Source organism: Lissotriton helveticus, chromosome 6 (assembly GCF_964261635.1).
Source record: "Lissotriton helveticus chromosome 6, aLisHel1.1, whole genome shotgun sequence".
Taxonomy (NCBI): Eukaryota; Metazoa; Chordata; class Amphibia; order Caudata; family Salamandridae; genus Lissotriton; species Lissotriton helveticus.
This window is the reverse complement of record NC_136067.1, coordinates 1,461,103,093-1,461,129,312: the sequence shown is the minus strand read 5'-3', so window position 1 is coordinate 1,461,129,312 and position 26,220 is coordinate 1,461,103,093.

Sequence of the window (26,220 nt, the reverse complement as noted above, 5' to 3'; positions counted from 1 at the left end):
GGGGGTCGGTGAGAGGGGGTCCAGTTTGGATTGGCGATTAACATACCCTTGGACAAGGGCGGCCTAAAAAGTTGCTCATAAGTAACTGTATCGCTTGGGCTAAGTCTAGGATATCCAGGCGGGTTTCTGCCACTCTGGGGAAGGCGCGGTGCCTGCAGATGTCTCTGTGCCAAGGGTGTGTGCGAGGGGTTGGTTCGGCAAAGCCTGCAATCGTTGAAGGGCGGAAATCCGAATAAAACCGATGGATCGTGCCAGGCTGAGAGGTCGGATGAGCGGCCTCCGAGAAAGAGTGCCAGGCTTGTTGGTGTTAAGATAGCATGGTGGTTCTATGCCCCATGCTGAGATGAGACCGGGCCTGTGGGTGATGCGGGTCCGCGGTGTGCAGGATGTAGGGCCAGGCCTGTATCCACACACCCTCAGGGGCCTCGGGCAGAGGGACTTTCCATACCGGAACACCCCTGTCTGTGACACCCCTGCAATTTCCAGACCCCCGTCTGTGTCTGTCCCCGTCTGTGTCTGCCCTCCCAGCTGAGAATGAGAGACTAGTGCTCGGGCCACCCTGCCCGAGCTGGACGAGCCCTTCCCTCCCGCCTGTGTGCCAGGATGAGCGCAGACATTCTGCCTTGTCCTGCCCGGGGACGAGGCACTCCTGTGCCCCTTGGCATGCGAGGCCTGCAGACCCGCGCATCGCTCCTGTTTCACTCCGACTGAGAAGGGGAGACCCAGACAGACCCGTCCCCGCCTCTGCCTGTCCGTGTTTGGCTGCTACAGTGGCACCAGACATGTATGCTGCTGGTGCCCGGTTCAGCTTTCCCTCTGTCACTGCTTCTGGCAGTCTCCAGGAGCCCCGAGCCTGTCAATATCCCCGCATGTGTGGATGTCGCAGTCTTGGGGGAAGGCTTCTGGGTACCTGACAGGGCTCAGAGGGAGAACAGGGGTGTGGGTGGCCCATGATGCTCTGTTGCCCATGTGCTGGGCATCACTTGTGGGCACTGGCTTTCCGTGCCCCGCATGCTGCCGTGAAGCATCGGGCTTGGAAGGGAGGGGACGCATAGCATGCCGCCCTCTTACAATCCCGAACCGGGGCCGGGGTACGACGACTCCCCTCATAGAAGCTCTCCGTTAGCTAAGGGAAGAGCCCTCGCCCGTCTTTCACCTTCGCTCTGCGTCGCCACTGTCTGCCCACGGTGGGCATAAACCCCTCATTGCTTCTCCCAGGCATAGCGCTTACCTACCGGTCTCTTCCATCCATGTGTTGTCTCTGTATCTACGCCATGCCTTTCCTTCCAGGTGAGGGAGAGACGGTAGCCCTCGCCTGTCTGTTGCTCCCATGCCTGGCTAACCCTGGTGGCAGAACATACACACTTTCCTTTAGCCCATATCTATGCGTTTCTTTCATGCCATGTTGCGTCTCTCTGCAGCAGGCGACTCTGCACTAGTTTGCGTGATTGATTTTCTCCCCGGGTGTCACAGGCTTGGGACGGTTCAGGCCCCTTTCTCTTATTCTAGGTTGGGGGAGGCCATACCCAGAGCAGTGGAATTATGCGGCAGGAGAGAACCACATTATGCAGCAGGGTTGACTTTAAATTATGATGCAAGGAAAGGCAATTATTTGCTGTAATGGGGCATATTTTGTGATGGTATCACTGCATTATTTTTTCATCTTTTTTACACTTAATTTCTGGACACAGGCTGCACTTCATTAGTACCAGTTTAAAACCTAAATACAGTCCTAAGATACAGAAAGATTAACTAGTCAATCTTTAGTAGAAGTGTTAGGTGTTAGGGGCTGAAGTAGGCAGAGGTAGTAGTGTTCAATGGTTCCCAGTGGTGGCACTACTGGCAGGTTTGTTTTTAAACTAAAAATGCATTTCTTAAATACAACACAGAGTTATTTTTCTTCTTTATTGAGTTAAAGTTGCCCGTTTATCTGCCAAGTTGCAGACAAAAGAGGTACATATAGAGCCCCACCCCACTCTAGCTGCTAAAGTGGGGGTTTCACAATGTCAATGCAATAGATCTATGATCTGTGGCTCGGAAGCTGGGGTGTGGCATTTGGGGATGCTGCCCACCGGTTATTCGCAGCTGTCTCTCCCGTCTCCTTGTAGCCCTGCCCCTCCTTTCACCAGAGGCTCTCTGTCTCTAACCTGGTCTTTTATTTCATCTCAGCCTTTCAGTCTATCCTTGTGGCACTCCCCACCACCACTCTAGGCTGTCTCTGCGCTCTCCTAGTCACCCTGCTCCTTCCTTCACTAGAGTCTCTGCTTCTTACCAGTCTCCTCCATTCACTTCACCCCTTCAGTCTCTCCTAATTGTCCTCCCTATGGGCTGTCTCTCCCTCTCCGAGTCACTCCGTTCCTCCTTTCACCAGAAGCTCTCGACTTCTTAGTGGACTCCTCCTGCCACTGTCTTCTAGTGGTACTGCCATTCTGTATTACACGGGCTATCTCTCCCCCGTCATTCTGCCCCTCGTTTCAGCAGAGGCTGTCCTTTTCTCAACCAGTCCCTCATTTCATCTCAGTCTTTCAGTCTCTCCTGGTGAGAATGGGGATGGAAGAAAGACTTGAGGAGACACAAGGGAGGAATAAAGTGATAACATTTGTGAACCTGCATCATTCCAGTGCAGAGAAGCAAGGTGACTGGCCCCCTCCACCAGCTGGCATCTCATCGTGCCAGTGCAACACGGCAGGGTGACTGGCTGCCTTCAGCAAATGGCATCTCATCGTGCCAGTGCAGTGAAGCAGAGTGACTAGCTGGCTTCAGCAGCTGGTGCAGGGTGGCTGCCTCACACACACACATAACCACATACACACAACCCAACTACACACAACCACACAACCACACACAATCACACAAAACCACACACAACGACACAACCACACACACACACACAACCACAAGCACACACACAACCACACACACACACAACCACATACAACCACAGAACCACAACCACACACACAACCACACACACACAACCACACACACACAAACAGCCACACAACCACACACACAAACCACACAAAAACACAACCACACACACCCACACACACAACCACACACAACCACAACCACACACACAACCACACACACAACCACACACACAACCACACACACAACCACACACACAACCATACACACACAACCACACAACCACACAACCACACACACAACCACACACACAACCACACAACTAGACACACACAACCACACACAACCACACACATACAACCACACACACAACCACACAACCACAACCACACAACCACACACACACAACCACACACACGAACACACTGTCAGTGCACACTTTCACCAGGCACAGACACCTACAGTCATCAGTGCATGCTTTCAACAGGCACAAACACCACCAGCCGTCAGTGCACGCTTTCACCGGGCACACACCACCAGACGTCAGTGCACGCTTTCACCAGGCACACACACGCCACCAGCCGTCCATGCATGCTTTCACCAGGCACACACACACACCACCAGCCGTCAGTGCATGCTTTCACCAGGCACACACACACCACCAGCCGTCAGTGCATGCTTTCACCAGGCCCACACCACCAGCCGCTAGTGCACGCTTTCACCAGGCACACACACCACCAGCCGTCAGTGAACGCTTCCACCAGGCACACGCACCACCAGCGGGCAGTGCACGCTTCCACCAGGCACACACACCACCAGCCATCAGTGCACAATTTCTACAGGCACACACACCACCAGAGATCAGTGCACACATCAATTGTTAAGGCCTCCACAATTAACTATTATAGCAATCGCAGTATGGCGCACTTTACTTTTAAATATATTCATCTAAAGCACAGCATGCCACCATTGCAAATAAAATAAAAACAAATTTTTTTGGCCTACAGTTTATAGACTTTTGTTGCAATTGGTGTTGCAATATTTAGCAATGCCAAAAGCTCAAACTTAAATTAATGCGAGACCGATTGCATTGCAAATGCTTGTTAACTGTTATTTTAGGTCTCTGAGGTGCAATTTGCAATGAAGGTCGGAATAGGGGCACGTAGCATGTTGTATTTTTGCACAGTCATTTTTTAGAAAAGGTGCAAGGACGGATGATTAACTAATATTTTATCTAAGGTTGTATTTTTTGCATGAAGTCATCATCATCATAGAAACTTTATTCGATCTTTCTTGATTCAGATCATAAAAGTACATAAAACAGATATACAAAAATCACATCCAATCATAATTCAATTTGTAAAAGAACCTGGCCCAGTCAAATTCATGAAGCATGCCCAAATAAATACGTACTTAAATTCATAAAATATTTGTTAAAATAAAAGTTAGTAAATTTTTTAAAAAGATGAAGAATTAATGATCCTTATAGTTCATTAATGGTCCACGTATTTCTTTTTCTGCATGCATGCCCATAAAAAAGATGCTACTGAAAAACAGACAAACGGGTTGGGCAGAGATTTTAAGAAGTATAATGCAACCTGACATAGTCGAACGCTGTGCCTCTTTAAAATCGGTAGAATGAATTTCTTTATTTCCTGAGTGGATAAACTACAGAAAAATACTAGATGCAAATCATTTTGAGGTGAATAAAATTCACACAGGCACAAGGACAGGTCGGAATGCTTGACGCTTCTGCACGGATACCCTAGCATCAGCGGTATCAGATTCAGGTGGAACCTTAGCAGGATAAACTTGTGGTGTTAAAGTGGGACCTCATCTAAATAAAATAACTCTCCCTGTACCATTGGAGGTGTTATTTGGTACATCCAGACCATCTGCATGCCATAATTCCTCTCACTGCGATTATATTGGGCCCTCAACTTAAAAGTCCCAGCCAACCTCTGCCTACCAAACTTTTTACATGTCGTAGTATCCTTAAAAAGGTCTGTCAAGCCTAAGACAGTAAGTTCCAGCTTGACATAATTTAGCCAACTAGTCTTGCTCAGGTTCTCCATTTTTAGTATATCTCTTATAGTGTTCTGTGTAAGGGGGACAATATCCCTACGCAAGATCGATTGCCACAGCATGAGCAGGCCAAGTGGATTGAGTCAGTAATGTATGGGAGACCCAGTTCTGTATGGGAGACATAATTTGAATAGGATTATGGAAGAGAGGTTAGCGATTTGAAAAATATATTTTCAATTATTTGGAGTGGTTCCATGGGCACCATACCCAATAAGCCTGCTGCATAAGTTACAGCTGATACTGTCTTGGCGTTTTAATCTTTTTAATAGGGCCAAGTGGTCTAGTGCCCAACCTACTAGAGAAAGATTTTAATTCCGCTAAACTCCTCCCCATGGCCATAGCCCTTCCTTCAACCACTGTATCCATGTTTGATTTTTATCAAAGAGTACCCATAGATATGGGAAGGAGTTGACCACCTCGTTTTCTTGTGAGTCCATATGGAAGTATGGTGTTTTGTCTTTTTTTCCCTGTCCTTGCAATTATTATAAAAGACTTTGCCTGGTTGACTTTTAGGTCCAACGTATACATAAAAGCTGCATATGCTGTTATGAGATGTTGGAGACCCAAGCCCGTTCTGGAAATCAATACGGCATCATCGGCATATGCCAAAATAGGAGGCCGGTGAGAGTCAAGTTCAGGGACATCTAAGGTTGCGCCCACCAGCACCTCCTCCACACCATTTGTGTAGATTGAAAAAAGAAAGGGTGCTAGGACGCAGCCTTGCCTTAACCCTCTTAAGATCTTAAAGGGACATGAGTGCTCCCCATTTTTCCCATACCCGACAGATGGCGGATGAAATCGATTAGGGGCTTGACAATTCCCATCGCCGGACGCCGCACAGCCACGCCGCGGATGCGCAGGAGTGCCGCTGGCACGTTGAAGGCACGCCTAAGGCAAGCCCGTTTGCACCCGTCCACGCCAGGACCGCGCCCAGCGCCAGAACCCCTGGACCCCACGAACGCTACGACACCAGACTCCACTACGACGCCAGCACCCTCCACGCACTCAACGCTGGCCGAAACCACACCTGCTTCCAGACCGCCCCGAAACGGACCCACGGACCCTTCTCCTGCCGCACCTGCAGCTTCACCTGCGACAGAGCCACCAAACCTCCAAGGACTGGACCCAACCACCTCCGCTGCATACTCCTCAACACGCGCTCCGCACACAAACACACCGTCGAGCTCTGGGATCTGCTCAACACCTCCGCCCCAGACGTGGCCTTCCTGACTGAGATCTGGTGGAATGACTCCTTGGCGCCCGACATCGACATAGCCATCCCGGACGACTACAAGATCACCCGCAGGGATCGCGCCAATGGAATCGGAGGAGGAATACCCATCGTCCACAAGTCCACCCTCAAGGTCGCCACCCACGCAGCCGACACCCTGAACACCGCCGAACACCTCCACTTCCGGATCCACACCGACCCCAACACCACCGTCAGAGTAACACTCTTCTACAGACCCCCCGGACCCCGGGCTCAGTTCAGCGACTCCATCGCCGACCTCGCCAGCACCCACGCACTCACCTCCACGGACTACATCCTCCTCGGGGACCTGAACTTCCACCTCGAGAACAACAATGACGCCAACTCTGCCACCCTGATCGACAACCTCGCCAACCTTGGCCTCAGACAACTCGTCACCGCACCCACCCACGCCTCCGGCCACATGCTGGACTCCGTCTTCTCCACAGGCACCCATGTCGCCTTCGACCACACCACCGAACTCCACTGGACTGACCACCGCTGCATCCATTTCACCTTCAAGAAACCAACCACGCACCACCGCACCCAACAGCTGCCTCGCCGCTGCTGGAGCAAAGTCATCGAATACCAGCTGATCACCACCTTCGCCCAGAACCCACCCGCCGACCCCACCAACCCAGACGCCGCAGCCTGCAACCTCAGACAGTGGATCGATGACTGCGCCAACACCCTCGCCCCGCTCAAGAAACCCTCCAACAGCCACGCCAGCAAGAGAGCCACCTGGTTCACCGACGAACTCCAGCCCTCCAAACGCGCATGCCGGAAACTGGAGAAGATATGGCTCTACGAACGCACACCGGACAACCACGCAGCCCACAAGGACACCACCCGCAGACATCACCACTTCATCAGATTAGCCAAGAGATCCTCCTTCAAAGACCGCTTGGATAACAATGCACATGACAGCAAGGAGCTCTTCAGCATCGTAAAGGAACTCTCCAACCCTAGCACCAACGCCAACGACATCCCGCCCTCACAAGAACTGTGTGACTCACTATCCATCTTCTTCCACCGCAAGATCGCTGACATCCACGACAGCTTCAACACCATGACCACCCCGACTATGCCAGACTCCACCTCCCCTGTGAACACTACCAGCGCCAACCGCCTGACCTCTTGGTCCAACGTCAAAGATGACGAGACACGCAAAGTCATGAACTCCATCCACTCAGGATCTCCGTCAGACCCGTGCCCACACCACGTATTCAACAAAGTAGATGCAATCATCACAACCCAATTACGGAAGGTCATCAACATCTCCTTCGAAACAGCGACATTCCCGGAAAGCAGGAAGCATGCCGAAATCAACGCCCTCCTCAAGAAGCCCAAGGCGGACCCCAAGGACCTCAAGAACTTCCGGCCCATCTCCCTGCTCCCGTTACCGGCAAAGGTCATCGAGAAAATCGTCAACATGCAATTGGCCTGCCACCTGGAAGACAACAACATCTTGGACCCGTCCCAGTCCGGATTCAGACGAAACCACAGCACCGAGACAGCCCTCATCGCCGCCACAGATGACATCAGGTGCCAACTAGACAACAGCAAAACATCAGCCCTCATCCTCCTGGACCTGTCAGCCGCCTTCGACACAGTCTGCCATCGCACTTTAAAGACACGCCTCCTAGAAGAAGGCCCTTGACTGGACCTTGTCCCTCCTCTCTGGCAGAACCCAGAGCGTCCGCCTCCCACCCTTCCGATCCGAAGCCACAGACATCATCTGCGGCGTCCCCGAGGGCTCATCTCTCAGCCGACGCTGGTGAACATCTACATGGCCCCGCTCGCACAAGTGGGCCGCCATCACAACCTCAACATCATCTCCTAAGCCAATGACACCCAGCTCATCCTCTCTCTCACCAAGGACCCACACACCGCCAAAACCAACTTCCACAAGGGAATGAAGGCTGTCGCCGACTGGATGAGGAGCAGCCGTCTGAAGCTGAACTCGGACAAGACGGAGGTCCTCATCCTCGGACCCACCCCCTCAGCCTAGGATGACTCCTGGTGGCCGACCACACTGGGAACAGCACCAACACCCACTGACCATGCACGCAACCTAGGATTCATCCTCGACTCCTCCCTCTCCATGTTTAAGCGGGTCAACGCCGTCTCCTCCTCCTGCTACAACACCCTCCGCATGCTCCGCAGGATCTACAAGTGGATCCCGACCGAAACAAGAAGAACAGTGACACAGGCCCTCGTCAGCACAAGACTGGACTACGGCAACACACTCTACGCAGGAATCCCAGCCAAACACCTACAACCACTACAACGCATCCAAAACGCCTCCGCCCGACTGATCGTCAACGTCCCCCGCCACAGCCACATCACCCCCCACCTGAGAGACCAACATTGGATCCCCGTCGACAAGAGGATCACCTTCAAGCTCCTCACCCACGCACACAAAGCACTCCACAACGCCGGACCAGCCTACCTGAACAGCAAACTTAGCTTCTACACCCCCACTCGCCAGCTCCGCTCCGCCATCCTCGCCCTCGCCGCCGTCCCCCGCATCCAACGAACGACCTCCGGCGGCAGATCCTTCTCCTACCTCGCCGCCAAGACCTGAAACACCCTCCTGACCCACATACGGCAGACCCAAGACCTACTCGCCTTCAGAAGACTCCTCAAGACCTGGCTCTTCAAGCAGTAGCAGCCCCCCCCCCCCCCATAGCGCCTTGAGACCCTCACGGGTAAGTAGCGCGCTTTACAAGTACTCTGATTGATTGATTGATTGATCGCTACCATAATATTCCAAAGCTTTGGGTGGGACACGCAGTCAAACGCTGCGGATAAATCCATAAAATCAAGGTAAAGTTTCCCACCCTTAGCTCTGGTATATTTGTCCATGATTAGCGAGAGGTTCAGGTACTGGTCAACAATGCCCTTCCCCTGTTGGAATCCATACTGGGTCTGCATTAAGAGGTTCCTATTTCACACCCAGAACTCAAGCCTAGTCAATAGGAGATGACCCATTGATTTAGCTGTTGTGTCTATAAGGGAGATTGGTCTATAAGTTTTAGGGTTTCCCTTATCGCCCTTTTTATAGATTGGCACTATTACACTCATCTCCCATGATGGTGGAGGGCCTATTAGCACTATCCTATTAAAAACATTTGTCAGCAGAGGCACCCAGAGAGCTTGATTCTCCTGAAAAAAGTCTATTGGGACTCCATCCGGGCCCATCGCTTTCCCAGTACTGCAGGCCTCTAGTCCACACTTCACCTCTATGAGTGAAGACACAAACTTTTCCTGAGGGTTAGTGCCTGTTGGATTAGGTGAAGTGGGCGGGAGAGTAGTAAGAGAAAAAGTTGGCCAATGCTTTGCGCTGTTGTGTTTTTCCCATGTGGGGCAAGAGAGGCAACAAAAGTACTTGCATTCTTATTATGGTGGTGCTCCTGTTGAAGTAGATGAGATGGACAACCTCCTACAGTAATAGGTTCTCTTGGGCCCTCCCCCGGCTCTGGATAAATCAATTGTCCTTCTTCCTTGCCAATGCGGGAATGTTGTGTTTGAGGGTGACCAGGTATACCCAAGCCCTCTAACCTAGCTAGTCTCTCTTCAATTTGGGATAACTTAAGCTGGAGAGGACTCAATGGCACAGTAACCAGGGTCTCCATCCTTTTCCAAAACTCCTCTCCACCAGACTGAGAGGGCAACATTACCCGGTCAGGCTTTTCTTCATGTCTCTGTAGGACTAGTTACGATTTCTTTTAGTCTCAGACCATGGATGTCAAATCACCAAAATGCCTGGGGTAGTGGAAGTGACTTCAAATGTCCTTTGACCTTCACTTTCACTCACACATACACATGCTTACCAATACACATATGTAAGGAAAAACAGTGGTTCTGTCAGGTGTAAAAATAATTTCTTATGCAACAGATTAAATCACAGAGTTGTCAAATACTCTATTCTGGTTTTAGTTCAAGGAACACATACAAAGCACAAACACAAAAACAAAAGGATTGATGGGCATTGTCTTATTTTATATAAATTGCATCATTTATCAATACCCAAACCATTTTAAAAGCTGTCAAACACAGGGTGTAGTGTAACATGACATATTGGGCTCAGTGATAAAGCTGGTGCATATTATGTACATAGTGACTAAAATATGTACAAGGTAAACATAAGGACAGAAACAGAAAACTAACGACTTTGCAGTTTAAACAAATTTGTCTTTTGTGTGCAAAGCCTTGAGCTGGAACAGGGAATGTCATTTACGTTTCAACCCAAGATCAGCACTACTAGGTAGTCAATGCGGGTCTTCATCAGGATAAGGAAGGGGGAGGGATGACAGCCTACAGATGCCTGGTAAAGCATCCAAGGCACATAAGAATATGCACCACCTTATCCCCGTAGTGGCAATTCGAAATCCGTATATGCGAGGACGATGAATGTAAGAGTTGTATTTTGTAATTGCCCACTCGTCTTCAAGGGGGCACTCGGGCGCTTAAACCATGTTGGTATGGATCAACAGCAGGTTCCAGCGCGATAGTATTGCCCACGTTCTGGTGCTCACACGGGGAGGATGTCTATAGAGAAGCGGTTCTCTGGTAATTCCTTGGAGTACTTCTGATCACCAAAGTCTTGCTCAGGCATTATTCCTGGCAAGCCGGTGTGAATCAAACGTTGCCCCATTGTGTATAAATGTACACATACACATACACACGTATTCGCATAAACACACATACTCTGCCTACAAATACACACACATTCACACATACACACTCTCTTACATAAATACACTCAAAACTGCAAGCACGCACACAACATACATACATTTAAAAGCATTTTTTAACTTACCTCAGATGCTAGGGTCATGTTCCAGCTGTTTGTACTGCATTATTATACTAACAGCAAATACTGTAATATTATTCACTATTAGTACAATAAAATTAAGTTGGCAAAATACCAGGAGAGTGAAGCCCTCACCAAGATCCATAAGGACAAGCTGCTTCTGTTACTGGCACTGATTTTGCCACTGTTGACGCTAGGGGTCACAAAGGCATACCAGGGGTCACAAGAGGCATTCTTGACATCCATGTCTCTGACGTATCTTTTCTCTCCCACTCTCTAATTCAGGGTCGGCTCTAGGGAGATAAGATTGGTGGCACCGCACTGGGCGCTGACTTGGGGTGGGGGTGCCATGTTTGCAAGTATATTATTGTTCTAAAAGCGCCTGCTGCCGTGTTCCTTGCCACCAGCAATTGTCAGTAAGAACAACAGTTGGTCCTGACATACCTGTTCAAAAAACATCCAAAGAGGCAAAAAACTCTAAAAATACATCAAATGAATCATCAAAAAATGTTTTCAAACAAATGGAGGAATAAAACACTCTCAAATAATATACCAGAGAGAACAACAATCAACAACTGATTTATGAAGACAACATTTTTTTAAACGCTTCAGTAGAAAATGAGCATAATCAATAAAGCATTTAGCAATAGATGGTTGTCCAAAAAAGAAGTGCAGAAAAAGTGCTTATGTGCAAATCAAAAAGAAAACGATCGAGAATGAAAGTACCCTAATTCCTAAACAACACTGATTGGATTTGTTTTAAAATGACTAAACCACTGTTAGGCCTGTTTATAACACTATTTGTAGTGTATGATTATATGACCATGTCGCAGAATGATGCTTTTTGTTTTAAAATGACCCATCTAACTTTCAAAAGAACCAGCATAATGTATTCCAGGCCAAAAAATGGGGAATGTCGATGTTTCGACCTGTCTTAGTCACTGAGGGTAGTTTGCAACCTCTGCATGCGCGTCTTCATAAGGACAATAAAAAGACAACCTAAACATAGTAAATTGTGATTAGAACCTGTCTCTCTGGTGTGTGTCATGTCATACAAGAAAAAAGAAAGGAGACTGACACTGACATGGTCGGTGCCTGAGAAGGCAAGGGCAATCCAATAAATGGATGGTTCGTGCTGAGGAAGAAGGACTAAGGGCCAGATGTAGGTAAATCCATTTTACCGATTCTAAAATACCGAATTTTACCGAATCGGTATTTCAGAATCGGTAAATGGAATGTAGGAAAAAAATCGGTAATATTTACCGATTGGGTAAAATTCGGTATCGGAGACTCGGTATTTACCGAATCGGTATTTACCGAATCGGTATACCCCATTCATTCCTATGGGCCTTTTTGGCCATAGGATTGAATGGGAAATACCGATTCGGTAAATACCGATTCGGTAAATACCGAATCGGGAAAAAAAAGTGAAACCTATGAAGGCAGCCAATCAGGTGCAAACACACTCCCCCTCCCTACCAGGAAGTGGCTACCCAGGCAGCTGCAACTAATTAGAAGGTTCTGGAGAGGCAGTCAGAGCTGAGCAGAGTCACAGAGCAGCAGGGAGAGTTTTTTGTAACTTTACAAACTGAAAAATGGCAAGCAGCAGTGAAAGCCAAAAGCTAGACAGGAAGAGGAAAATAAAGTTCAGCAGCATGGAGCTGCAGGTACTTGTGGAGGAGGTAGTGAGGGTGCACAACAAACTTTTTGGCAGGCAATCCCTCACTGTTGCCGAGTCTGCCAAAAGAAAAATCTGGCTGGCGTTTGTTGAGAAAGTGAATTGTGTGGGAGTCACAACCAGGAACACTGAGGACCTTAAAAAAAGATTCTATGACCTCAGGAGCCTCACCAAGAGGAAAATGGCTGAAATCCACAAGCAGGCAGGCCTAACCGGTGGAGGCAGGAACACAGCCCCCCCCCCTGACTGACCTGGAGGAGTTGGTGGCCTCAACCATTGAGGCAGACAGCATCTGCGGACTGGGAGATGTGGACAGCTCAGCCAGAGATGCAACAAAAAAAGGTAAGACGCATGCGCAGCCCATACCAACCTGCTTCCCTTTACCCTTTGTAGACAAGCAAACCCCAGTCCAGTACTGCTAGCACTATACAGGAGCAATGCATTATGGGAAATGTAGTCAGCAAATGTAAGACCATGTGTAACAGCGCAGACGTCAGCAAGTTAGTGAAATGATTGCAGATAAATGAAAGTGAAATGTATAAATCATTTATTGTAGTGACCATGACACAGTAGCACTCAGTTAATATACGCTCATTTATACCTAGGGGCCAAATCACGCAGTCGACCCACTGACACAGAAGGGACTGCACCAGGGAGGGAGGAGAGTGAGGAAGCAGGTCCAAGCCGAGTGCAAGTCTCGCAGGACGAAGGTGACAAGACTGCCATGTCCCTGGAAGATGACACTGTACTGACCTCAGAGTTGCTTCACTCCCCACAGCTTTCCCAATCCCCTCACTTGCAATTCTCACCAGAAATGTCACCATCTCTGCTCCATTCCACTCCTGTAACCCCACCAGCCAGGAGGCGTGTCGTGGCCCCACTATCATCAATGGAGGCAGCAGAGGGTGAGGGGGAAGCTGAAGACACCATGGATGAGAGTTCAGCAGCACTGCATTCCACAAAGGAGATGGGCCCTTCTCGCAGAACACAACGCAGACTCAGCAGTGCAGGTGGACGTGCTGAGGGCACTGTGTTCCGTGGGCTGGAGGGGAGCATGGTGTGCATTCAAAGGATGCAGGGTAAATCAATCCAAGCCTGCCAACGCCAACTCAGAACCCTGAATGTGCACATAGGAGACATAGGGAAGGGCATGAGAGATATAGTGGAGGCGAATAAAGCAGTAGCCCAAACAAATAGGGACATTGCAGCAGGGATGCAGCAGATGAGCCAATCAGTAATGCAGCTATGCTCTAAACTTGACAGTGTGTCACACACATGGCGCAGGGATGCCCCAGCCCAGAATACGGCCATCAATCGCTTGGCCACTGCCACATCCCTGCTATGCAGGAGAGGCATTAATATGCAGGAGGCATTGACGCAGAATACAACTGAGGTCACCAGGGGCATGGCCAGAATGACCAGTGCTCTAGAGGCAATGTTGATATCCCACACAGCACAGAATCCTGCCCTGGACGTGGCAGAGGGTGAAGACACAAGTAGCCGTAGCAGCATAGCAAGCTCTAATGTGGAGACACAGAGGAGTACCAGGCGCCAAGCTGAGGCTGCAGAGCACGCTGAACAAAGCGAACAACTTCCAAGTGGCTCAGGGAAGCGCAGGCGCAAGTGACATTACCGTTCATGGGTGAAGTAACCCGGGACATACAGTCCCCACGTGTATATTTTTTTATGTTGCACTTACGTGCTTAAACGTTGTGGCACCATTAAAATACGTTGGTCCCATACACAACCTGTCTGTGTCTCAATACTTACTCAGAAATAGTTGCGTGTAATCTCCTTACGTCTGTATCTGCCATCACTTGGTGTTGACACTCCAGCAGGTTGTGGTTCAGGCACAGCAACCTCGTCGTCATGATCCTCAAAGTCTGACAACTCCACCTCTGTGCCCTTCTTCACGGCAAGGTTGTGCAACATGGCACAGGCAGCAATGATTTTACTGCAGGTGATGGGGGTATACTGCCGGGCACCTCCACTCTTATGCAGGCACCTGAACCTGCTCTTCCATATACCAAAGGTACGCTCCACAATATTTCTTGTGCTCTTGTGGGCCCTGTTATATCTCCTTTGGCTGGGTGATGAGGGGTTGAGGTAGGGGGTGAGGATGAAGGAGCGGAGGGCATATGCACTGTCCCCTAAAAGGAAATGGGAGTACATTACTCACATGCATACATGTACTTCTTTCTGCAATAGGTGTTAATGGGGTCGCACACCGTGTCTTACCTAGCAGGTATCCTTCACCAAATCCCCCTGCTGTCAGCCATGCATAGATGCCGCTGTTTTGAAATATGAAGGAGTCGTGGGTACTCCCAGGAAATTTTGCCACAAGGTCAGTGATTGCGCACTTGGCATTGCAGATCACCTGCACATTGATGGTGTGGGTGGACTTTCTATTCCTATATATGTATTCGTGGCAGCAGGGGGACAAATGGGAATGTGGGTGCCATCAATGCAGCCAATGTTATTGGGTAAATGTGCCATCAGATAAAAGTCAGTTTTTGTTTGGAGCAGTTCAGCATGGGTTTCAGGGAAAGTTATATACTCGTCCATCCTCTGTACCATGGTGTCAAGGAATTTGTTGAAAAAGCGTGACAGGCTGCTCTGGGTCACCCCACCTACCGCAGCAACCACACTCTGATAACTCCCAGACGCAAGCAGGTGTAGGCTGCACAGCACCTGCACGTGGGGTGGAATGGCGTGCGCCCTTGGAGTAGTGTGCTCCAACAGTGGGTGGAGGTCCCTGATGAGGTCCAAGATGGTGTCTGAGTCCAACCTGTACCTCTGGAGAATCTCTGGCTCTGTGAGCATGAATAAGGTGATCCTCTGTCTGTAGACCTGCTCCTGTCTCAGCCATTCCCTCTCTCCTTCCTCCTGTAGCCGTAGCCGCCTCGCAATGACATAGAATGCCGCCATTGTGAAAAAAGTATTGCATTTTGGGTCCTTTTTTATAGGCTGCACCTGGTTACCACCTGATTTCAATCCTTGGTAAATACAGACTCTTAAATACCGAATTTCAAGCAAAATCGATATCTAAGAGCTTACCTACATCTCAATATTCAATTTTACCACTTCTTATTTACAGATCGGTATATTTACCGATCGGTATATTTACTGATTCGGTAAATTCACCGAATCGGTAAAATTACCGATTCGGTAAATTTATCGAATCGCAAGCTGTTGCGATTCGGTAAAATTACCGAATCGGTAAATTTACCGATTCGGAATGTTTACCGATTCGGTAAATTTACCGATTCGGACGATTTTCAGTCCCCTACATCCCAAAAGCACAATACCGGTCGGAAACGGCCGAAAATCGGTATTTTCGGCCGTTTCCGACCGGTATTGGGCTACCTACATCTGGCCCCTGATCCACCCACAAAAAACGATGGAAAAAGGCAGCCTGCAACATAAATAATGAATTAATTCAGACCCCCCATCCATCAAAGATTAAATCAAAATATATGCTTTTGAAATTATGATGTGTGTAACTTACCACCGCAATGCCATGGGGAAATGTGGCTCCCAAGAAGGATTACAAGCAAAACAGCAAAGCAATACTCATGTAACCCCAAGCAGGGGTCAGGTAAGTCGGAGAACACTTTGCCAAAGATGAATGAATGAAACACATTTATATAGCGCACAGAATGGCTTCTCAAAAGAGTGTCCCAGCGCTGATCAGATAAGCGGATAGGGGAAGACCATGGAAAGCCATGCTAAGTTTTGAAAAGCCACGTTTTCAGAAGTTTCCTAAAAACTGAGATCTCTGAGATGGAGCGTAAAGCAACTGAGAGCCTGTTCCAGGCCTGGGCCCCCAAGAAACCGAAGGATCTGCCACCCATCCAAGCCAGACCTACTTTAGGAGTATAAGCGTGGTGGGAGGAATAAGATCTTAGGGAGCGGGCCGGGGTGTAACGGATGACTCTTCTACTGAGGTAGCCAGACTCCTTTCCCATGGAAAGCCTTAAAAAAGACAGTAAGAGCTTTAAATTTGATCCTCTCCTTCAGACTCAGCCAATGCAGTGATTTAAGAAGGGGGGCCATAGAGGACCTGGGTTTGGGTTGGAGGATCACCCTAGCTGTGGCATTTTGTACTACCTGTCAGCACTGTACAAGGTAAGAGGGAAGGTCCAGATACAAAACGCTTGCGTAGTTCAGTCTTGATGTCACCAAGGCCTGAACCACTATTTTCCTCGACTCAACAAAGGAAGGAATGTTTTCCAACATACGTAGGATGCCGAAGCAAGAGCCCACTAATGCTTGAACGTGGGGCTTCATGGACAAGGCGTTATCCATGAGTACGCCTAGGTTTCAAACAACTGACTGCTCGGTGTGCGGTGGCAAATATTCTTCAGGCCACCGATAGTTCCAATAACTAACCGCACGTTGGCCAAAAAAAACAATCTTGGATTTATCCGAGTTGCATTTAAGCTGATTAGCCTTAAGCCACTGAAAAACCTAAGAGAGAAACACCCTGATACTAGCCCCATTGAAATCTGATCCTTTTTAGCAGGTGAAAATCAGTTGTGTATCATCAGCATAGGATATAATCTTTGCACCATTAACCTCTGCTATGTTCACCAGGGTGGCCAGATACAGATTGAAAAGAGTAGGGCTAAGAATGGAGCCCTGGGGAACTCCAACGCCCATGGCAGGCATAGAGGCTGAGAAAGGAGGAAGACATACCTCTTGAACTCTGTCCTGCAGAAAACAGTCCAGCCAGGACTCTTTCCTTTAGATATCTAAATAAATTTAAAAAAAACATAAATTGGTACACTCCATGGGACTCATGAAAAAAAAAAAAAAAATGGACTGCAGGAGAGGGGAGAAGACACGGGCAGTAACAGAACCTCATTAAAGAAAATAGTGCTCACAATCTAAATAACACATAGCCATGGAAAGATACAAATTACGACATGGCCATCATAAGGTGGGACTAGCAAGCCTATAATCCAATCGGAAGGCAGCATTTAGGAAGGACAAAGACACAAGCCAATGAAAAAGAAGGGCGAGTGAGTGTGCGGGGCTTTCCTCACATAGTAAACTACCACAGATCAACCCAAGAGCAGCGCTTGCGCGCAAGCTCTGGCCTCGACCTAAAAATGTGTTTCCTCATGTCCATTAAAGCTAGGTGGGTCATGAAAGTTTGTTGTTCTAAAAAGTAGGTAATGGTTCTAAAACGTTTGGGAAGCAGTGGCGTAGTGTATTCTTTGGTTGTTTTATTTTGAGGGAGTGAGGCAGTATCTTTACAATGAATCAAATAAACAAGCTCTTGGAGTGCGGACACTGAAAAGACACATGGGAGTAACATTGGGCCCTGCAGCCGCTGTGGTGCAGGGGACTCCCAGCCCTTCAGGGCCCACCAACAAGTCAGTAGGCAGGGAATTCTGCCCAAGGATTAATTGTACAATATAGGACTCTCAGGAGCCCCTCTTCACATTCTGCTGTGGGGCCACATCCATTTACGTTATGCCACTGAAGAGATAGGGGCTTGTTTAACTTCATGCCTTCCTACTCCTGCACGTTCTTCCTTATCAGCATCTGCTGCCCCATGTGTGCTCTATACTGTGCATGTCTTGTGCTTGTTGTACTCCCAGGCATGCTTGTTTGCATGTTACAGTGATGGGCCAATTGGCTCTTTTATGCTTCCTAAACTTGGTGAAGTCGCAAGTGTGAACCAGAGGCATGCATTGTCAGCAGGCCTTACAAATAATGGGGCCATAAATCAAGGGGACATTGGCACCAGTATTATGTTCCAAGGAGTGACCACGAGCGGTCGATCCTACATTTATTTCTACCTTTGGGCTCCACCCGGCCCTACGGGATGTGTATAAGGCAACACTGTATTGTAGAGGCCGGGTAGCACTCTACATCCCTTCCAACGTTTATTAAATGTAAAATATGAACTTTATTATTGGGTGCACATATAGTATCTCAGTCTCTGACTTGGTGCTGGGTTAAGGTGAAGTCATACTTCTGGCTGCAGCCTCCTTCATTCTGGCTGCCAACTGACAGGATGTCAATGTGATATGTTCTTGCGCACCCTCCTGATGGCTGCAAAGGCCCTGCAGGCCTGCTGATATTGTTTTGGATGCCTTGTGATAGTCTGGCATCTCCGTGTCAGGAGCGACTGCGACATCGTCCCCATCCTGGTTCTCTTCTCCTTAACCAACCCGGGGATCTTGCTAGCTTATACCAGGACATGTTATAGGCTGCTGTCATGTGGTCTCGCTGTACAGTTGTTGTGTCGATTTAGATTTCGTATGAATTTCCCGAATTATGCCCTTATATAGGTAAAATTCACATTGCCCTTATTTAGGCATAGAAATCCAGCCCTTATTTAGGCATTGCTCATGCTAACCAAATACATGCATGGCCACCTACATCCCTTCATCTATGTCACGAGTTCTTGGAAAACCAGACTCTTAAGCCTTTAGGACTTCCCCTTGCTTGGATATTGATTTCTCCAAGAACTTATTTATTATGCATGAACATCTATTCCTTAGGGATTCATTCATGACGTTCTTATGCCCGACTTTTATGTCAATACTGGCATTCCTAAACACCTTCAAGGTATAAATATGCCTTCACTTGCCATAGCAAACCACTGTTTGGTCTACGGTTCGACTGCCTACTTGCACGACGCGGCACGCCAAGGCAAGTTCGGAAGGAAGTCCAGTCCCCTACTGATGCACTGACCAGACGCTGGCATCCTCTTCACTGAGAATCCAGCTCCAGTGTTTCTGACTCCCCTTGCAGGGTGTTAGAGTTCAAGAACCGGGAAAGAGATTCGAACCTCTCTCATTCTAAGGTACGGAGCAGACTAGAACCTAGGGGGACTCTTGGCAACTATAGTGAAACTAAACTATAGCTGAACAGCACCTACTTCTTCCCTCGTACTACACTTAGGTTAGATACACTGGGGTAGGATTATTTTAGAAGCACCAGATGAGTATTTTAGCCTGTGTTATTTATGAATGTATTTTTATGAATATATGTCATAGATACAGACCATGCTATTGCAGTAATATTTAATCCTACTGCTAACGCAGTACGTATTATACTTCGCATTCTGTCTTACGATTGTAGTAGTTCATATCTCTTGCATGAGAAATAAGACTGTTCAATAAGCCCTTTTTATTGAAACGCCCGTCTCTCTATTTTTGGCAACTCTGTAGAAACTAAGGGTGCATGATTGACTGAGTGAAACGATTATCTATTTTTTCCACGATTCTGAGATTGTTCCGACTCTAAGGGAAACAAAGGTGTCATATTTATGAGGTTGTCAGAAACGAATCCCTTCTTGTTCATTCAAGAAGTTTCTAGTGACCTCTGAGTTAGCTGGCACACTCAAGTAATTAAGTTTAAGGTACTTGGAAGAGACATATTAACCTCAGTCCTATGTCAAAACTATAGTGTATATTATTCCAATGCGCAGAGCCTATCAGGGATATAGGAATTACACTGCACAGTGACAATAGTTCCATAGATAGCTGTCACCTTCCAGACTCCCTCTTGAATGGTGTGTCGAACTTCCGTCCCGGATAGCAGTCTCGCATTATGACTAGGTTTCTTAAAGACAATCCAGGGGCCGTTGCTTGGTGGGCTAGGCTGGACTTGTCATTTGTGCTCTTTCTTCTCTCCAAAGTGGCCTGTACATCCAGTACAGTTGGCTTCCACTGAGGTCCAGAGGGGATACAGTAGCAAGTGGTTCTTCGCATCAGGAGATCTTTCTACACACATTTCGTTGTGCTGTGGGAGTTTGTTAGTAACCACGTGGGAACCTGTGGAGACAGTGCTCTGGGCCCTCTTCATTGTCTATGCTTATTCTGAGTGCCCTGTTCAGGTATTCACAATGTCAGCCACTGTGGGGGTTATGAGTCACTCCCTCCAGATGGCTTAATTTGGGGGCTGCATGGCTACACAAAGTCTGGTTGCTCCTGGCCGCTTGGGTTTTGGTGCAATCACAAAAGGTGAGCCCCATGGGTTGGGCTAGTGACCTTCTCAATCACCCCTTGTTTTTCAAGGTTCCACAGTTCATTTTCCATGAGCAGCAGCAGGTGGAATGGACCCTCCGGTGTCAAAGTGATGTTGGTCTCACAGTCTCATCAATGTGTATTCGTCATTAGTGCCCTTCAGTCACCCCTTGAACAGTTGTGGGGACTCCAAGATGATGTTGGCAGCATGTGACTCGTGAATCTGTTGGGCAAAGAAGATGAGCCCCACATATTTCATTGTGTCGCAACCTAACATTATGCCGGTGCCCCCTTACATAATGTGAAATCGTGCTCAAGTTGCTCTTCGGTCACTTGCCACCATGATTTCCACCAGTCCCTTCAGGGGCATTGGTTGCCTAACACCATAAGTGTAAATCCTTCTTTCATCGGTGCTACCGTGGGGTGAGGTACCAGCCTGTCAAATTGTGTGGAGTCTATTATGTTGATAGAGGCCAATCACCACCCTCACAAATTTTCCGTCAATCTCCACCCTGCACATCGGGGGTGGCCTCTTCCAGTTGCCCTCTCTTCCGGCAAATGATGTGGTGAATACCTCACTGTCATTGTCATCATCGCCCGCATATGGTCTCTGGCTCCCCCCCACCAGTGAGCCCTCAGTCTCGTCCGACTCGATCGACAGCTGCTGTAAGGTGGATCTCATCCTGCCTCTGTTTCTTGGCCGAGGCCCTTCTCCCTCGGGTCAGCATACTTTTGCGAAATAGTTCATGTGATGGCATCTGGAACAGGACCAGCCTCGGGCAGGACAGGTGATCAGCACCCTAGGGTCTAGGCCACAATTGGCATACCATTTGTCAGGTTACTTCGCCCCACTTGGTAATCAGGGTTGGGAAGGCCTTCTTTGTATTGCATCTACTTGCTCCTCTTTTACCTTGATGCTAGGATTGTGCATGCCTGCTCTGTCCCTCTCAACAGGGCTACCTCCATCTCATCAGCTCAGCTGTCTGCCAGCTCATGAGACCTCGTCAACACCAGTATGGTGTCCAAGATGATCCCAAGTTGTCACAGAATTAGCTGCTGAAGGGCCGCCCGAGGGCCACTGATTTGCAGCCTTGCATTAGTTTGGCTCTGATTTCCTCCTGCTGATTGATGTCAGGGTGCTTGCCAGCTTCTGGAAGCATGCGTAGAACACATCCACTGACTCATCCTCCCACTACTGGATAAAAGTGTTGGTTCAAAGTTGCCACTGTAGCGTCAAAATCAGTATCACCTCCTTTGTTGGTCAGGTTCTCAAAGAAGTTGTACAGCTCTGCTCCACCAAAAAAGCATCAACAGCAACCTCTTGAGTACGCCATCTGTTTCCCTGGAGGTATTGACGTAGTGCTGCAGTCAACCAACCTACTTTCGCCTGCATGGCACAGCAGTTGCAGGGTCCACCAAGTCGCTGAAGGGCGGCAGCACTGTTACTGAGGAGTGAGTAGCCAGCAGGGGTGGTGCTTGGCATTGCTTTTGCATGGACAAAGTGGGGCAGGGCAGGCATCAGTGTGCAGATGGGTAATGAAGGCTGAATTTATATGGTGTCACTCTTGTAGATTAATCGCCCTGGGTTTACACTATTGTCTCTGGTACCATTTCGGTTTGACTAACACGTATGCCATGCACCTGTTGTCTAGTGATTTATTCTCCCCTTCATTTATTTTTCTTATCTTTTTTTCCATCAAAAATCTCATAGTACACCTCTCAAATCTGCATGGTGCACTTTAATTAATTTTTCATTTGTATGGAGACTCAATCTTAGTCCCCCGTGTCACCAGCAGGCCCCTATGTACCAATCCAACATGGTGGGTATTGCACAGACTTCTATCGGCTCATGGCACCTGACAATACCGAGGCAGCCACATGGTGCTCACCTCAACTAGACCCACAAGGGGATGATCACAGGCCACGAAGAACATCTGTCTGCCTGCAGGAATGCAGCTGCACCCGCGGTGCGGTGTGCAGATGCTGCCGTTAGTTGGTGCTGAGTCAGCAGCCTCTTCAACACTAGGAAGCCAGCAGTTGTCTTGCGCAATCACAGCTCCCACTCACCCATGCAGTGGTCGAAGTGGGCGGGATTGGCAGGGCACAGCGTGCCCCTACTTCTTTAATTCCAAAGATTCAGTTCCCCTACTTTTTTTTATTTTGAAAATGCGTCCCAGGATGCAAGAAATCTCCATGGCCTATAGATAAAGCTAAGCGTTCCTGGCGTTCAAGGACGGGCGGGCGGCAGAGAAGTAACAGAACAAGGACAGTGTCCACTTCTGTTCTGCTGCTTCAACTGCCCCCCCCAACTCTTTCCTTCTTCCCTCTATTGTTGTCTTGCAGTTCCTCTCTTACTGAAAACAGTGACTTCAAGAAGTGGTTCTCACTCTCTTTCCTCTCCTTTTGTTTATTTGCTCCTCTGTGAAATGGATCCAAAAAAGAAACACACTTTTGCTGAAAATGCTGTATTTTTCTGACATTTTAATTCCAAAGTGCAGCATTGTAAATAAAAGATTACAAATATGGAAAAAAAAATAACTAAATAAAGTAAGACAGAGTAGTAGCAAAGTGGCCAGATTGATTTTAGTCACACCCAAACACATTAGCGCCACTTTTACAGAGTTTGCCAGTGAAGCGCTACTTTTGTTTTCTTGTCTGTTTTCCCCGGGCTTGAAACTAGTGCATCAATCCTGGAGGTACTGCAATGTGTGGATTGAAAAATAAAATGTGTACTGCAGCTGAGCGTTCACAGATGTGGTCTTTTTACCATACTGCTAACGTTTTGTAAGGATATAAGCAATGGACATTAACATGGGTCCATTCAGGGCCATGTAGTCATGTCCTTAACTTTTCAGGCAAAAGCACTCACTGATTTCTGGATAGTGAGTGTAAAAGTGTTAATGTAACCATGTTGTTCTTGCTTACATTTCACATGGTTTGCTTAATTTTGCATTTCCTATGAGTGTTTGCTTTTTCCAGTATGCTGTTAACTTTTTTTTGTAGGCAGCATATTGCTCTTTTCTAGTGCGTACTTTAAATTAAGCCCATCCAGGTGTTTATAGCGGGGCACAAGTGGGTTGTAGTTGAAAACAGTGTGAGTCATTCTCAGTGGGGCAGTATGGTGTTCAGTGGGGAGATGATGTGACACTATGGCCAGAGCTGCTGAATTTAGAACTGGGGACCCAGGTTCAGCCTTCATAACCAGTCCACCAGACCACTTTTCTGAGGGAGCACAATCCAATGCTAGACCTTAGAAGGCCCCACAAGGCCTTGGAAGCCCTGCTGTCTTAGCACCAGCAGGTGGACCCTAGTGTGGCAAGTGTGGGTTAACCTTCAAGGCTTGCCACCACCATCCATACTGAAGTTCACCTCCAGTTTTGCGGGCAGGCCTATGAAGCAGCACACACTAGAGAAACAGTGACTCTGTCACTGAGGTCACAGGACCCTTCAGAAGGGCCAGCTCTAGGGCGGTGCGACCAGTGCAACCACACAGGGTGCTGACTTTGGGTGGAGGCATCATGTTTGCAAGTATATTATGGTTTTAAAAGCGCTTGCTGCCTCCTTCCTGGCCTCCAGCCATTTTTTGCAACAATAAAAATGTAATGATGACTCTGGTGATTAATGTTCTTCCTAGAGAGAGATCGGAGATTTGTCTAATCAAAGGTAGCACAGAAGGTTCATGTGCCTGCAGCAAAGAACATGTACCATGCAGATCACAAAGTGCAGATAATGTAAATAGGTCAGTGGGTTACTGCTTTTATCAGAGTGATCCTTTTGTTACTTGCAGTTTATAAGTTAAAATCCTAACATAGAACAGTGAGCTATAAATTGTCATCTAAGACCTGCATACAAACTGCAAGGTATAAATTAGAGTGTTATGTTTCCCCCCCAGTCTTTGATTATCCTAATATTGCAAAGAGTGTTCTTTTGGATAGAAATCAATTCTGATTATTAAAGAGTACCTCCAACCATGGTATTACGTTTAAAAACTGAGTTTGTGTTTCTCCAGACCAATCACTATTAAACTGTACGGCCTACTAGTATGGGTGTCATGTGACTCCTACACCTTGTAGTCCTTAGTCTTATGTAACATTTTCTATACAGTGATTTAGACACATATTGATTGTCTCTGTGTAATGTGTGTGATGTAAAGTGCTCTGACACTCTACACTGGTATGAGTGGTGCTGTAAATCAAATTAAAAGCATCTGAGCGAGAGTGTGGTTATGGAGACTTGAGGGGCACTGTTAAAGGGTATCAGTGAGGGAATCCATGGTTGAGGTGGTCATTCGGGGGCACTAACAAACATTAATGTTCAGGGCACAACCAGTGCTAAGGCCAGCCCTGCCCTTGAGGGCAGTCCGCCTCACCCATAGGTACCTCCGTTAGCCTTGTCTCAGCAGTAGCAGCTGCAACTCACCAGGGATGGGCAATGCAGGATTTGCACACACACCAACTAAGGGGCCGATTCACGGAACTAATCTGAGATAAAATCCTAAACTTACTATTTCTGGTATTCACAGAAGGCATTTAGTAGTAGTAAAGTTAGGACTCCTAAATTTACTACTACTTAACTGAGACAAAATCCTTACTTTACAACTTTCGGTATTCACGAAAGGCATTTAGTAGTAGTAAAGTCCTAACTCTACTACTACTAAATGCCTTCTGTGAATACCAAAAGTAGTAAGTTTAGGATTTTATCTCAGTTTAGTAGGAGTAAAGTTAGGAGTCCTAACTTTACTACTACTAAATGCCTTCTGTGAATACCAAAAGTAGTAAGTTTAGGAATTCATCTCAGATTAGTTCTGTGAATCGGCCCCAAAGTTTGCAAACTTCACGGTCTGTCTGCTTCATTCACTAGCACTTTTAACATGTGTTGTCTGCTGTGGGGCAACTGAAATTAATTATGCAGAAATGGCAGACAACATTATGCCTCAGTGTTGACTAAATTATGCATAAAAAAAGGCTGCAGCATAATGCAGTATATTTTCTGATATTTTATTATTTTGACATGTGTACACATGCTAACAGTCTCTGGAAAGATTTTGCCTCATTGGTACCAGTGTAACATACAAATGCAGCAGTGAGAAAGGTGATCAGTAAACCTTTGCAATGGGCCATCCACTCCGTAGCAATACAAGTTAAACTTTTTATTAACTTTTGATACGTTTGTGCTACAAACAATGTATTAGTTAAAATGGTCAGATTATGCAGCTGATCTTTTATTATGTGGCAAATATGGCAGAGCCATAATTATAGAGAAAACATTTGCAAACTAGGATATTTTGCCATTCATGTTTGAACTGCTCTTGTGGAAAATGGGAGAAGTGCTGATGACAGAAACCCCATGGCTCGGAGACAAATGGCTTGTGCTTCCAAATTTAATCGTATTTCGGACATTCTGTGATTAGAAGCACATCCCACTTTGTGAATGTATTTTAACGTCAATAACTCATATTAAAGCTTAATTAATCATGTGTATCCATTGGTTGAATTAAAATGGGCAGTGAAATGCCAAAGAAATACAAAAA